A 12,849-nucleotide genomic window follows, 5' to 3' on the forward strand; every position below is an offset into this window, starting at 1 on the left:
TTAGAAGGAAGGCAATCTGACTGGAGACATTCAAATACATGTGTGAAAAAGAATCTATACTCCTGGACATATTTTTGTTTTCCACAGAGAGGTTTGTTACATCGAATGAATCCTCAAGCCTTAAAAATGTAGCAGTATATGAAAGGGTTGCAGATAATTCAAGCTGTATGTCAGAAGATATTTTGGGTGCAGCGGTGTTACTATGCCAACATTCTTAGCTCAAAGTGGTGACTTGTCTTAGGGTATGTTTGTCTACATTATGCTTGACTTTTGTGGTTTGTAGGCATATACCTCTCCCCTCCTCATGTCCCTGAAAACACAGATTGGCTCCAGGTTTTGCTTGTTTATTAGTTTCACTGTCCCTCCCATGGAGTGGCTGCAAGGCTTGTGCAGAGAATGGGGCAGAGCAGAAGTGATTTGTAGGAGCTCATTCTTGGTAAACAAGGGTAAATAACTCAGCAAACACGTGCCCAAGAAAATGAGTTTTGTTACCAAAACATGAGAAAATGCTGGGAGTTTCCACACCCCTCCGAAAAATTAAATATAGTTTGTCTTCTGTCAAAATTAATTTAACTGAAGAATCGAAAACACTACCCTTCAATTCCGCTTTAGAGTACAAAAAATGGTAACTGCTTTCCTTTGTAATTGTCTTTATCACTCATGTTGCAATTAGGTTAGCCTAATCCACCTCTCCCTTATTAAGAGTGGATATATTACAAAGCAGAGAGAAAAGAGCGCTCATGTGTTGAAAAAATTATTATGTATGAAATTAACTGTCTAAACCTAAATTCTTTTGTTTTAATGAAAAAAGCTTAGGTTTCCTTTATTTCCAAAGAAATGGAAAGATGCTGCTGAGCTTTTTGAAGGTACAAAAGGCAAGACTTCATTTCCTTGACAATTATAAATATTGTGGTGGTGGATGGAGAAACTTGCTAATAATCTTCTCTCCTGGAAGTGAGAAAATGGAAAAATTAGTGCAGGCTAATGAAGGGTAAGATTTTCACCTTATCCTTTCACCAACATAGGTTTTTGTACATATTAGATGCCATATAATGAAAATTGAATTACAGTATAATTTTTTTCACTAGTTTAAATTGATAGTGTTTTATTATTTATAGGTTTAATTGAAATCCATAGATTGAAGCTCTTTCATCTATATGAGAAAATGACTCATCTTGGTTTCAAGAACCTGTATTGGGGTAATGGTTTATGATTTCTTCCCTTCTTTTAAAATCTTTTGTAGGCTCCTTTAAGAAGATAGACTTGAAGGGAGCTTGGGTGGTTCAGTCAGTTAAGTGTCTGCCTTCAGGACCAAGCCCGGCATCAGGCTCCTCCCTCAGCAGGATGTCTGCTTCTCCCTCTCCATCTGCTGCCTACTCATGTGATCTTTCTCTCTCAAATAAGTGAATAAAATCTTAGAAAAATTAGATACACTTGAAAATAAATGTCAGAATAGGAAATTTTTCATGGATAAGCATTAAATCTGTTTCTTATCCATGCACATTTAAGGTGAAATTAGAGATTTTATTTTACGATTCACAGTGATTTTTTTATCTGACATGTGACTTAGGCGATTCAGTGAAAAACGTCCCATGCCTTCCTTATTCCCCTAGAACACTGTTTATATTCATTAATGATGATGATGAAGATGAAAAGGATAATAGGAGCTCTTTATTAAGATCTTCTGATGAACCAAGTGTATCATTAGAGGTTTTTGTTGTTTTTTTTTTTAAATTTCCTCAAAGGCAATCCTTAGAGGTGGATGTCACCCATGTCCATAAATGGGAAAACCGAAACTAGGGAGATTGTCACCTGAATAAGGAAAGGAAAGCGCAAAAAAAGAAAGGAGCAAAGTGAATTTAAGGCCCTATCAATTGAATTTCAAAGCCATCATGTACTGCTTCTGAGGGACTATAGCAACTGACAGGCACCTGGAATATATTCTTCCAGAGAAAAAATATTAATGAACAGCAGAAAGTGGAAGAGCTCAAGGAGCAGTGGATTAGTTGGTAAACTAAACAGGAGTGTTTGAATTTTATAGACCATAGTGCCATTACAGAACAAATTCACATTATTTTCTTGTTTACTTAAAGGGAAAGATATACGTTTTAATAGACCAACATTCATTTATTCTTTCATTCATTCAGGCTGAGTGGCCTATCTCTCCAAGGCACTGTGACCCAGGGCATTAGAGAGATGAAGGTGAGGACTTGGGTCCTATTGCCAATGCCCTCATAGTCTACAGCAGAGTGTTTGGACAATGGCAAACCCCAGAAGGCACTGAGTCCAATGTGCAGGTCAACTTGAGCTCCAGGTTTAGCTGTGAGCATAGAAATGCTAGCCAATACTGAATATTCCATAGTTTAAATTCTTAGCAAACGCCTGACCTACATATAGGCTACCCCTGCTTTCTGGGGTAAATGAGAAACAAATTAAAAATAATAATAATAATAGAAGAATCCTAGAGCCTCTAAAAAGATTTTGAAGAGATAGCAAATATTGTTCTGCATACAAGAAAATAAATATCTCTGAAAATTATTTTCTTTTGGAGTTGAATAGCCATGCCAGATAATGTAGCATTTATGACAGAGGAGGAAGCTGTAAGAGTATAAACTATATTAAAGTACATTTTTAAGCATATCAGTCCTGAAAGAATTCACAATGTAAATGATAGATATATTTGGTATTATAAAAATTTTAAAATTACATAAATAAAAACAGCACTTACATATAGCATATTACCCACCAAGCACTGTTTTAAAAACTTTGTATCAATTAACTCATTTAATTTTCATGTTATGAACAAAGCACTGTTATTACTACAATTTACAGATGAAAAAACTGAGGCAAAGAAGCATCAAATAAGTTGGCCAAAGCCAGCAGTTATTATTTTTTTAAGAATTTATGTATTTATTTTAGAGAGAGATGGAGAGAGTGAATGGAAGTGGGGGGAGGGGGAGCAAAGGCAGAGGGAGAGAGAAACCCAAGCAGATTTCTTGCTGAGCCAGACATGGGGCTTGATTTAAGGACCTTGAGATCAGACCTGGCCTGAAACCAAGAGTCAGACATTAAATCAACTACACCACCCAGGTGTCCTGACCATTAAAGGGTGGAGGTGGGATAAAATTGAGGCAGTATGGCTGTTGGTAATGAAAGAAATAATAATTAAAGCAATAATAACTGATAATAATCTTTAATGTTGCTGAATATATAGAGGGACAAGAGTTCTCAAACTCTGAAAAAAATGAACTCAAAAACTCAAACTCAAAAAAATATATATATATATGTTGATGTAACCTTTCTGACAAGATTCACATTATGATTCACATATGATGAAAATTGCATAGCTGTTATAATTGTTTCTGGACAAATTCTCAAGGTAAAATGTTAATAAAACAGAGATTAAAAACTGTGTCTTTAGTACACTCCCAATTTTGTCAAAATAATCAAAATCGAGATTGTATGCATGAATGTATGTATATCTATTTATAGTATAAAGCCAGAAGAGAATATAGAAGAAAATAATACTTATTTTTTTTAGAATTAAAATTTCTTTTAAAAAATACTCCTCTCGTTTACTTTTCCAGTGAGAAAATGTAAGGATCACTTATTAGGGAAAGAATAAATTAAATATAACTTTAAAAGAAATATATTGAAATATTGATTTTAAAATATTAATTTATTTATAGCATTACTTGGATTGCTTTTCACATATTCTAGTGGAAAATACAGTCTAATCTTATAAATCACAGGTATAAGCCAGTCACTTTAAAATTTTCAGTAGGCTATTAAATAAAGCTACTTCTACCTACAATGTGGAAGGCACTGTGCGAGGTGATGTAGGGATTACTAATGAGATTATGGGAGGATCTTGCACCTGGATAGTGCCCATAGCATATCAACGCTCAGAAAGTAATTGAGAGAGGGATAGATGAAGGTGGGGGCGGGTAGGAAGGAGACAGGAAAAGAGGCAGGAGAGAAGCAGAGAGATAGGGAGGAAAAATGACTTCCTGAAGAAGAGACAGAGGTCACATTCACACACAGTCATATGAAAAGGACAGTGAGTGGCTGTCTCTAACACAGGCAAAGATTATAGGAGAATGAGCCTGGATAGTTTACGAAGAGGATTTTATTTTCTTTCTAATGTCAAAATTGAGATTCTGGCTGGAAATCCAGTTTTGAGATATCCACAGGTGTTTGGAATTAGGAGGCAGATGCTCAAGAAAGTGGGTAAATTAGAAAACAATTGAGTACTGCACACTGAACACGTGAAATGCCCCTAAAGGTAACTACTGTAGTTTAATATGACTCTATTACATTTCAGGAAACAGTACCCACTGGTTTGTATAGAACCTTGGCCTTATAATATTTCTGATCCAGTAGAGTGACTCTAGAATTTCTATGTGTTAATGTGTGTATATGTAAAAACGCCACTTTTAAAATTATTTTTTGCATTTGCTTTGGCAGGAAAATTGGGAAACTGAAATGTTTACATTTGCTCTTCCTAAAAGCTTGGATTTGAATTAGAGGATTTGGTTTAATGCCCACATATCATCTTTCTTATTCCCATTTGCCAATCTACGGATAAATGAGTCACTCTTCAAAACTGTTCGAAAGCTGAAAGCAGCACTTGCCAAAGAGATATAAAAAGATGAAAGACTAAAGATGCTATGGAATGCTTTAGTAACAAGGAAAGGGCATATGTTAATAGTAAAATGAGTAAAACGTGGGCTCTATTAGGGGATCATTGAGGTCAACAAAGTCAGTGTGCCTCAGAGTAAGGCGAGGACCTGGGAGTCCCTTCTGCTTCCTGAAGAAACGTCAGACTCAGGAAGAAAATTCTATGCGTTTTGAATGTTCTTATGACTTAGCAGAGTCCATTTTCTTGTGTAGTGCGGTTCTCCATCTTGTTGAAAAAAAACTATTTAAGGTCGAAGGTCCAAGAAAGAGCAGTTTAAGGAGGAAATTACAACAGAAAAGGGAAATGCTAAGGATTTGGCATTCATGGACGACCATGCCTCTCCTGCGTATTCTGTTTTGCACCAGCTTTGTCAAAACTGAATCCACCATTTGTGATTGGTAGGTACAGAGTTGAGCATGCTGTTTGTGTGGGTTTTCTAACACAAAACTAATTTTTGTGGAGCCAGGTGCTGTAGGGCACCTGCTTACCTTTATTAATAACACGTAACTCACTTGGACTTGGATAAATCACATTTTTTTCTCCTTTCTTGTTAGGCTTATTAATTCAGGTCCAAAGAATGGTCTTGTTTATATTCTGTGCTTGCTGATATGCATGAGCAGACCATGTGCTGCATTTTTCCTCTACCTTGTTTTATAACTGAAACTCAGTTAAGTAAATGTGGTTTGTTTGCCCTTTCTTATTACTGTGAAGTCCTTTCTGCCCCTGAGTCTGTTAAAATATTTTTCTCTTAATGGCTCTTCCCTATTGTAACTAGCATATATCTCTTGTGTACCTGATACTTTCATTTTTTTCCCCCTTTGAACTCACAACTCCCAGCATTGGAATGCAACTGAACTGCATTAAAAAGCCTTTATTTTCTTCACCCTTTCTATGTGTTACATCTGACCATAATTCTTCAAGGCAATATGAAAGCACCTTACAAACTATTTAAGCCCAACTTTAAGTTTAAATATAGATAGCAGTTTTCTTTTGCTTTACTTTTCCTTGTTTCTTTCTCCTCTGTACTTAGTTCTTTATTATATGATCTCATTTTTCATGATGATTAAGCCAACTTTATTTTCTATCTTAGAGATTAAAGCCTTTGGATTCTATATCTATCTATTTTTATTGTTTTTTTAATATCTATTTTTATTGTTATTCCAATGTCCAAGAATTAAAATTGAGGCACATTCCATTTTAGCCAACTCAAGACAGGGGCAAACAGAAAATGTCATTTTTGGTTTTGATGGCTGGTTTTATATTTAGAGATATAAATATATTTGGACAAATATAGGGACAAGTGGAAGTCTTTTGGAGAATTTTATCTAATGCACTTAACTGAGGTTTCTGTACTTGTTTAGCCCAATTTTATCCCTCAGTGAACAAATTCTAAGTCCTCTTCAATAGAGGTCTGAAAGTCTCATGAATTCCATACATGTTATGTGAAGAAATCGGGGGCTCAGTGTTCAGAAGTTCTCCTGAGGCTAATAGCCCCAGTGGGTTTCATATTGTTATTGTATTTTAATAAATGTTCTGTTATATTCATCATTTTTCTATTCAGTTTTTTTCCACAACAGTTCTGCTTTCTCACCACCTTACTGTCACATTATTTTTCCACAGTTAACTTCCTGGACAAATAAATGTGGTGGATTTATGCAATTGTGCTTTGGAGCAAGACCGGCCATTTTGGCTATGACTGTACTCTGTACTAACTCTTCATTCTGTGAGAAATGGCATATTCTTTGGCAGGGGTTTCTGAGGGTTTTGTGATTCATCACTCTGACTCGGTATGGTCTCCATCATCTTGATGGTTTTCTGATGATATAGAATGTTGAAATGGAAAAAGAAACAGATAACTAGGGAAAAAAATGACAAATTATAGGACCCTGTGCAAAAGCCTTATGCTTATGGCACTTTCATATTTATCATTTAATTAAGAATATTTCACTAATAAAAAATCTTTTAAATGTGGTCTCGGTTGGAGAATGCTTTCAGCAAGCATTCTGGGAAATCTTTGGCATTATCATTATTTAAAGAAAAATTAATCAGGCCATGGATTTAGGAGATAGAGTGTATTCCATTTACACAGTCTAAAGATAAAACATCTGCAAGATCATTCTCTAGTTCTCTTGAATGTCATTACTTGAGGCCCTGCCAAGGTTTAATATAAATTTCTTTTAAGACAGAGGGACCTTAGCTCTACCTCAGAAAGACATAAATTGGGCTATATCACTTTAAAAAAATCAAGGAATATTTTTCTATTCTGATCTATTATCCATTACCATAGATTTGTTTTGATTTTTATCTAGCAAGAAAAAGATTGTCTACCCATGAAACTAGACAGATTTCAAAACATTGCAGTGGTTCCTCATCCTTAATATGGACCTGGGAACATGTGTCGCTGGAGCCCTGATGGTGACAGTTTGCACTGTAGGAAAAGATTAATGACACTAGAACCTGCCAGCGTGGTGCTTGCTGTGCATTTTCTGTATTAAGGGACAAACCGTTTGTTTTCCTTTTTGCATTACTCTCTGCTTCTTGATTTAGTTGGCAGCATAATGAAAACAGGATTTTAAATAGCTGATGTGACTACCATTTTTCCTTCATGACTGATGTCCAGTAAACACAATATTTTCCCTTGAAGGGAGTAAAAGTATTTCTATTCCCTAGGAATTTTTAAGAACATGTCTTCTTATCTTCCCTTATAAACTAAATCATTAGTAATCTCTGAATTAGTAATTAGAATTAGTAATTAGTATTAGTAATTAGTAATTCCTCTGAAATCAGAGGAATAAGACAAGGCTAGCCCTACATGAAGATGCTAGATCCATTCTATCCTTCAGTAGACATAACCAAATGGGTTTGTATCCCTTGGAGAGTTCCTATGGGAATTAGTTTTGTTTTGCATTTTGTTTGTTTTTATACTCCACTGAATTTAAGGTAAGATACAAAGGGGTTAATGGAAGCAGAGAATCATTGGAAAGGAATGTGGAATGTTGAGTTGTGTTCAATATAAAGTTATAGGAGATGTTCTTTAAAACATTCTGGTTATTGGCTGCACTCACGTCTAAAACAAACGCTGGCCCATTTAGCCACATATTTGCACTTGTAATGGATTTGGTGAGCGGAACAGCATTCCATCTGTATAAACTGAATAGCTTGACAAAATACTGCACACTTGTCACTAACCACCCTTCAGAATTGTAATTGGGAGGGAAGGTTGTAAAACCAACATGACTTTAGATGTCTTAACAGCCAGAGGATGACTGTGACATACTTTATAATAAAGTGTCATCTTCCAAGATACATAAAAATCAGTTGTATTTACTGTGCACCAAATTTTTTTTTAGAACCAACTAAATGACAGTGTCATGCCTGTACTGCTGCATGCATAATTCAAATCATTTTTCACAACATATTGCTCTAGTCAGCCTGAGGTGGGTGGTCCCTCAGGGAGCGCTGCTCTCTCTTTGACCTTGGCCAAGAATTACCTATCAAAGGTGAGACTTGATATTTTAGCAGAGATTGCACAAGCTTTTCCACAAATAAGATCTGGAGAAATCGAAACCATGCCTTTGCATTTCTAAAGCTTTCTGTAAATTGAATTTGGAATTAATCAAAAGGATCATCAGAGCTCCTAGAGATAAACAAGAGAATGCTGTGCTCTGGGGAATTTTTAGTACATATATGAATCACACCGAATATCAGTGGCCTGTACAACTGTAGAAAAGAAAATTGGAAAGGAGTGTGACTTAACATTATTCTGCTCATTTCCTTGTTCTTATTAGTCATACAAGAGAGTGTTAAATGAAGGTAAGCAAAGTTAAATGGCCAACTTGATGCAAGTAGTGTAGTTCTGATATAAAAGTCCATTGTATGAAACAAAAGATTTTTATTACTATTCTTTAGGACATATTTTGGCTTTAAAAAATTATATTTGTGATAAAGTAGAAGAGGAGAGGGAGGAGTCAAGATGGCAGAGAATTAGCAGGCTGAGACGACATCAGGTAGCAGGAGATCAGCTAGGTAGCTTATCAAACCATTCCAAACACCTACAAATCCAACAGGAGATTGAAGAGAACAAGAGCAACAATTCTAGAAACAGAAAATTGACCACTTTCTGAAAGGTAGGACTGGCAAAGAAGCAAATCCAAAGCGATGGGAAGATAGACTGTGGGGGGAGGGGCTGGCTCCCAGAGCAAAGGAGCACAAAATCAGGACTTTTGAAAGTCTGCTCCACTGAAGGACATTGTTCCAGAGGATAAACCAGGATGAAGCCCATGCGGGGACAGCATGGCCTCAGGTCCCGCAGGGTCACAGAAGGATTCAGGGTGTCTGAATGTCGCAGAGCTCACAGGTATTAGAGCGGGAAAGCTGGCTACGGAGACAGAGCTGAGAAGTCAGCTCTCAACTCGGGGTTACCCTGAACCATAATCTGTGGCATAGATCACTGCTCTGTGGGGTCCCCACAAGATCCGAGGAGACCCCCCCGGAAGAACTCAGGGATTTGTGGGGTTTGGAAACTCCAGGAGGAGCTGTGTGTCAGAGACAGAGATGCTTGGTCACAGGCTGGGTGAGCTAGGAGCACAGCCAGAGGCCAGGGAGACGGGAGTGATTGAGCACTTTTTTCTGAGGGCGCACTGAGGAGTGGGGCCCCGAGCTCTCAGCTACTTGAGGCCAGAGATTGGGAGGCCACCATTTTCATTCCCGTCCTCCGGAACTCTATGGAAAGCATTCAGGGAACAAAAGCTCCGGAAAGTGAACCTGAGCAGATTACATAGCCTGGCTCCTGGTAAGGGTGGTGCAATTCTGCCTCGGGCAAAGACACTTGAGAATCACTACAACAGGCCCCTCCCCCAGAAGATCAACAAGAGATCCAGCCAAGACCAAGTTCACTTACCAAAACAATGGAATTCCAGAGGAGAAGAAAGCAAAGCATGGAATTCATGGCTTTCTCCCCATGATTCTTTAGTCTTACAAAGTTAATTAATTTTTTTAATTTTCTTCTGCTCAATTTTTTAAAACTTTTACCCTTTTCTCTTTTAACATTTTTAACTAGTTTATCTTAACAATATCTTTCATTTAAAAAAATAATATTTTTTGAACCTTCATTATTATAGTCATATTTTATCCTTCATTGTTTCTAACTTTATTTTTTGTATACACATAGGGTTTTTTTCTTCTAAAAAATGTGGGGTACAACTTCTAATAGATCAAAATACACCCTAAATCTGGCATCAGGCTTGTTCTAGTCTCCAGCCTGAGCAAATTCTCTCCACTTTCTTTTTCTTTATTTTCCCAACAAACTTATCAACTCCTTTTTTAGAAATTAAAAAAAAAATTCATTTTTATACTCATATTCCATCCCTTCATTGTGTTTATCCTTATATATGTTTTTCATTCTTTAAAATTTTGGGGAGGTAGTTTCTTCTAAGAGACCAAAATACTCCCAAAATTAAGTGGGTGACCCTGTTCTAGTCACCAGTCTAATATATACATATTTTTTCTTTTTTATATTTTTTCTTTATTTGTTTTCCTTTTTAAAATTTTTTTTCCCTTAACTTCTTTTTACTCTCTTTCTCCCCCCCCCCCCATGATTTGGGGTCTCTTCTGATTTGGCTAAACCACATTTTCCTGGGGTCTTTGCCACCCTTTTAGTATTTTATTTGCTCCTTCCTATATTCTTATCTGGACAAAATGACAAGGCAAAAAAACTCACCACAAAAAAAAGAACAAGAGGCAGTACCCGAGGCTAGACCTAATCAATACAGACATTGGTAAGACGTCAGATCCAGAGTTCAGAATGACAATTCTCAAGGTTCTAGCCGGGTTCAAAAAAGGCACGGAAGATATTAGAGAAACCCTGTCCAGAGAAATAAAAGCCCTTTCTGGAGAAATAAAAGAACTAAAATCTAACCAAGGTGAAATTAAAAAAAAAAAAAGCTATTAATGAGGTGCAATAAAAAATGGAGGTTCTTACTGCTAGGATAAATGAGGCAGAAGAAAGAATTAGTGATATAGATGACCAAATGACAGAGAATAAAGAAGCTGAGCAAAAGAGAGAAAAAACAACTACGGGACCGCGAGGGGAGAATTAAAGAGATAAGTGATACCATAAGATGAAACAACATGAGAATAATTGGGATTCCAGAAAATAAAAAATAGAAAGGGGAGCAGAAGGTATATTGGAGGGAATTATTGGAGAGAATTTCCCTAATATGGCAAAGGGAACAAGGATCAAAATCCAGGAGGTGCAGAGAACCCCACTCAAAATCAATAACAATAGGTCTACACCCCACCATCAAATAGTAAAATTTGCAAGTCTTGGTGACAAAGAGAAAATCCTGAAAGCAGCCTGGGACAAGAAATCTGCAACATACAATGGTAAAAATATTAGATTGGCAGTGGACTTATCCACAGAGGCCTGGCAGGCCAGAAAGAACTGGCATGATATATTCAGAGCACTAAATGAGAAAAACATGCAGCCAAGAATACTATATTCAGCTAAGCTATCACTGAAAATAGGAGGAGAGAGAAAAAGCTTCCAGGACAAACAAAAACTGAAAGAATTTGCAAACACCAAACCAGTTCTACAGGAAATATTGAAAGGAGTCCTCTAAGCAAAGAGAGAGCCTAAAAGTAGTAGATCAGAAAGGAACAGAGACAATATACAGTAACAGTCACCTTACAGGCAACATAATGGCACTAAATTCATATCTCTCAATAGTTACCCTGAATGTAAATGGGCTAAATGCCCCAATCAAAAGACACAGGGTATCAGAATGGATAACAAAACAAAACCCATCAATATGCTGACTGCAAGAAACACATTTTAGACCCAAAGACATCTCCAGATTTAAAGTGATGGGGTGGAAAACAATGTACCATGCTAATGGACATCAGAAGAAAGCTGGGGTGGCAGTCTTTATATCAGATCAGTTAGACTTTAAGCCAAAGACTATAATAAGAGATGAGGAAGGACACTATATCATACTCAAAGGGTCTGTCCAACAAGAAGATCTAACAATTTTAAATATCTATACCCCTAACATGGGAACAGCCAACTATATAAACCAATTAATAACAAAATCAAAGAGGGGGGTAGGTCAAGATGGCGGAGAAGTAGCAGGCTGAGACGACATCAGGTAGCAGGAGATCAGCTAGACAGCTTATCTAACCATTGTGAACACCTACAAATCCAATGGGAAATCGAAGAGAAGAAGAGCAACAATTCTAGAAACAGAAAATCGATCGCTTTCTGAAAGGTAGGACCTGCAGAGAAGTGAATCCAAAGCAACGGGAAGACAGACTGCGGGGGGAGGGGCCAGCTCCCGGCAAGCGGTGGAGCAATGGAGCACAAAATCGGGACTTTTAAAAGTCTGCTCCACGGAGGGACATCGCTCCAGAGGCTAAACCAGTGGGAAACCCAGGCGGGGTCAGTGTAATCCCAGGTCCTGCGGGGTCACAGAAGGACTGGGGGCATCTGAGTGCTGCAGAGCTTGCAGGTATTAGAGCGGGGAAGCCGGCTACAGCGACAAAGCAGAGGAGTCAGCTCTCAGGCCTGGGTTACCTTGTGTCAGTCGCAGGCTGGGTGGGCTCAGAGCACGGCCAGAGGACACGGAGATGGAAGCGACCTGGCGCATTTCTCCAAGTGCCAGCAACTGACTACATTCCTACCGGTGCGACCGCAGGCCAGGGAGGCAGGGCGGTTGGGCGCTTTTCTCTGAGGGTGCAATGAGGAGCAGAACCCCAAGCTCTTGGCTCCTCCTGGCCAAGAGATTGGGAGGCTGCCATCTTCATTCCCGTCCTCCGGAACTCTACGGAAAGCGCTCAGGGAACAAAAGCTCCCGAAAGCAAACCCAAGCAGATTACTTAGCCCGGCCCCTGGCAAGGGTGGTGCAATTCTGCCTGCGGCAAAGACTCTTGAGAATCACTACAACAGGCCCCTCCCCCAGAAGATCAACAAGAAACCCATCCAAAACCAACTTCGCTCACCAAGAACAGCGGAATTCCACAGCAGGAGAAAGCAAATCTTATCTGGACAAAATGACAAGGCGGAAAAACTCACCACAAAAAAAAAAAAAAAAAAAAAGGAGGCAGTACTGAAGACTGGGGACCTAATCAATACGGACATTGGTAATATGACAGATCTAGAGTTCAGAATGATG

The sequence above is a fragment of the Martes martes genome, assembly GCF_963455335.1.
Source record: "Martes martes genome assembly, chromosome: 6".
NCBI lineage: Eukaryota > Metazoa > Chordata > Mammalia > Carnivora > Mustelidae > Martes > Martes martes.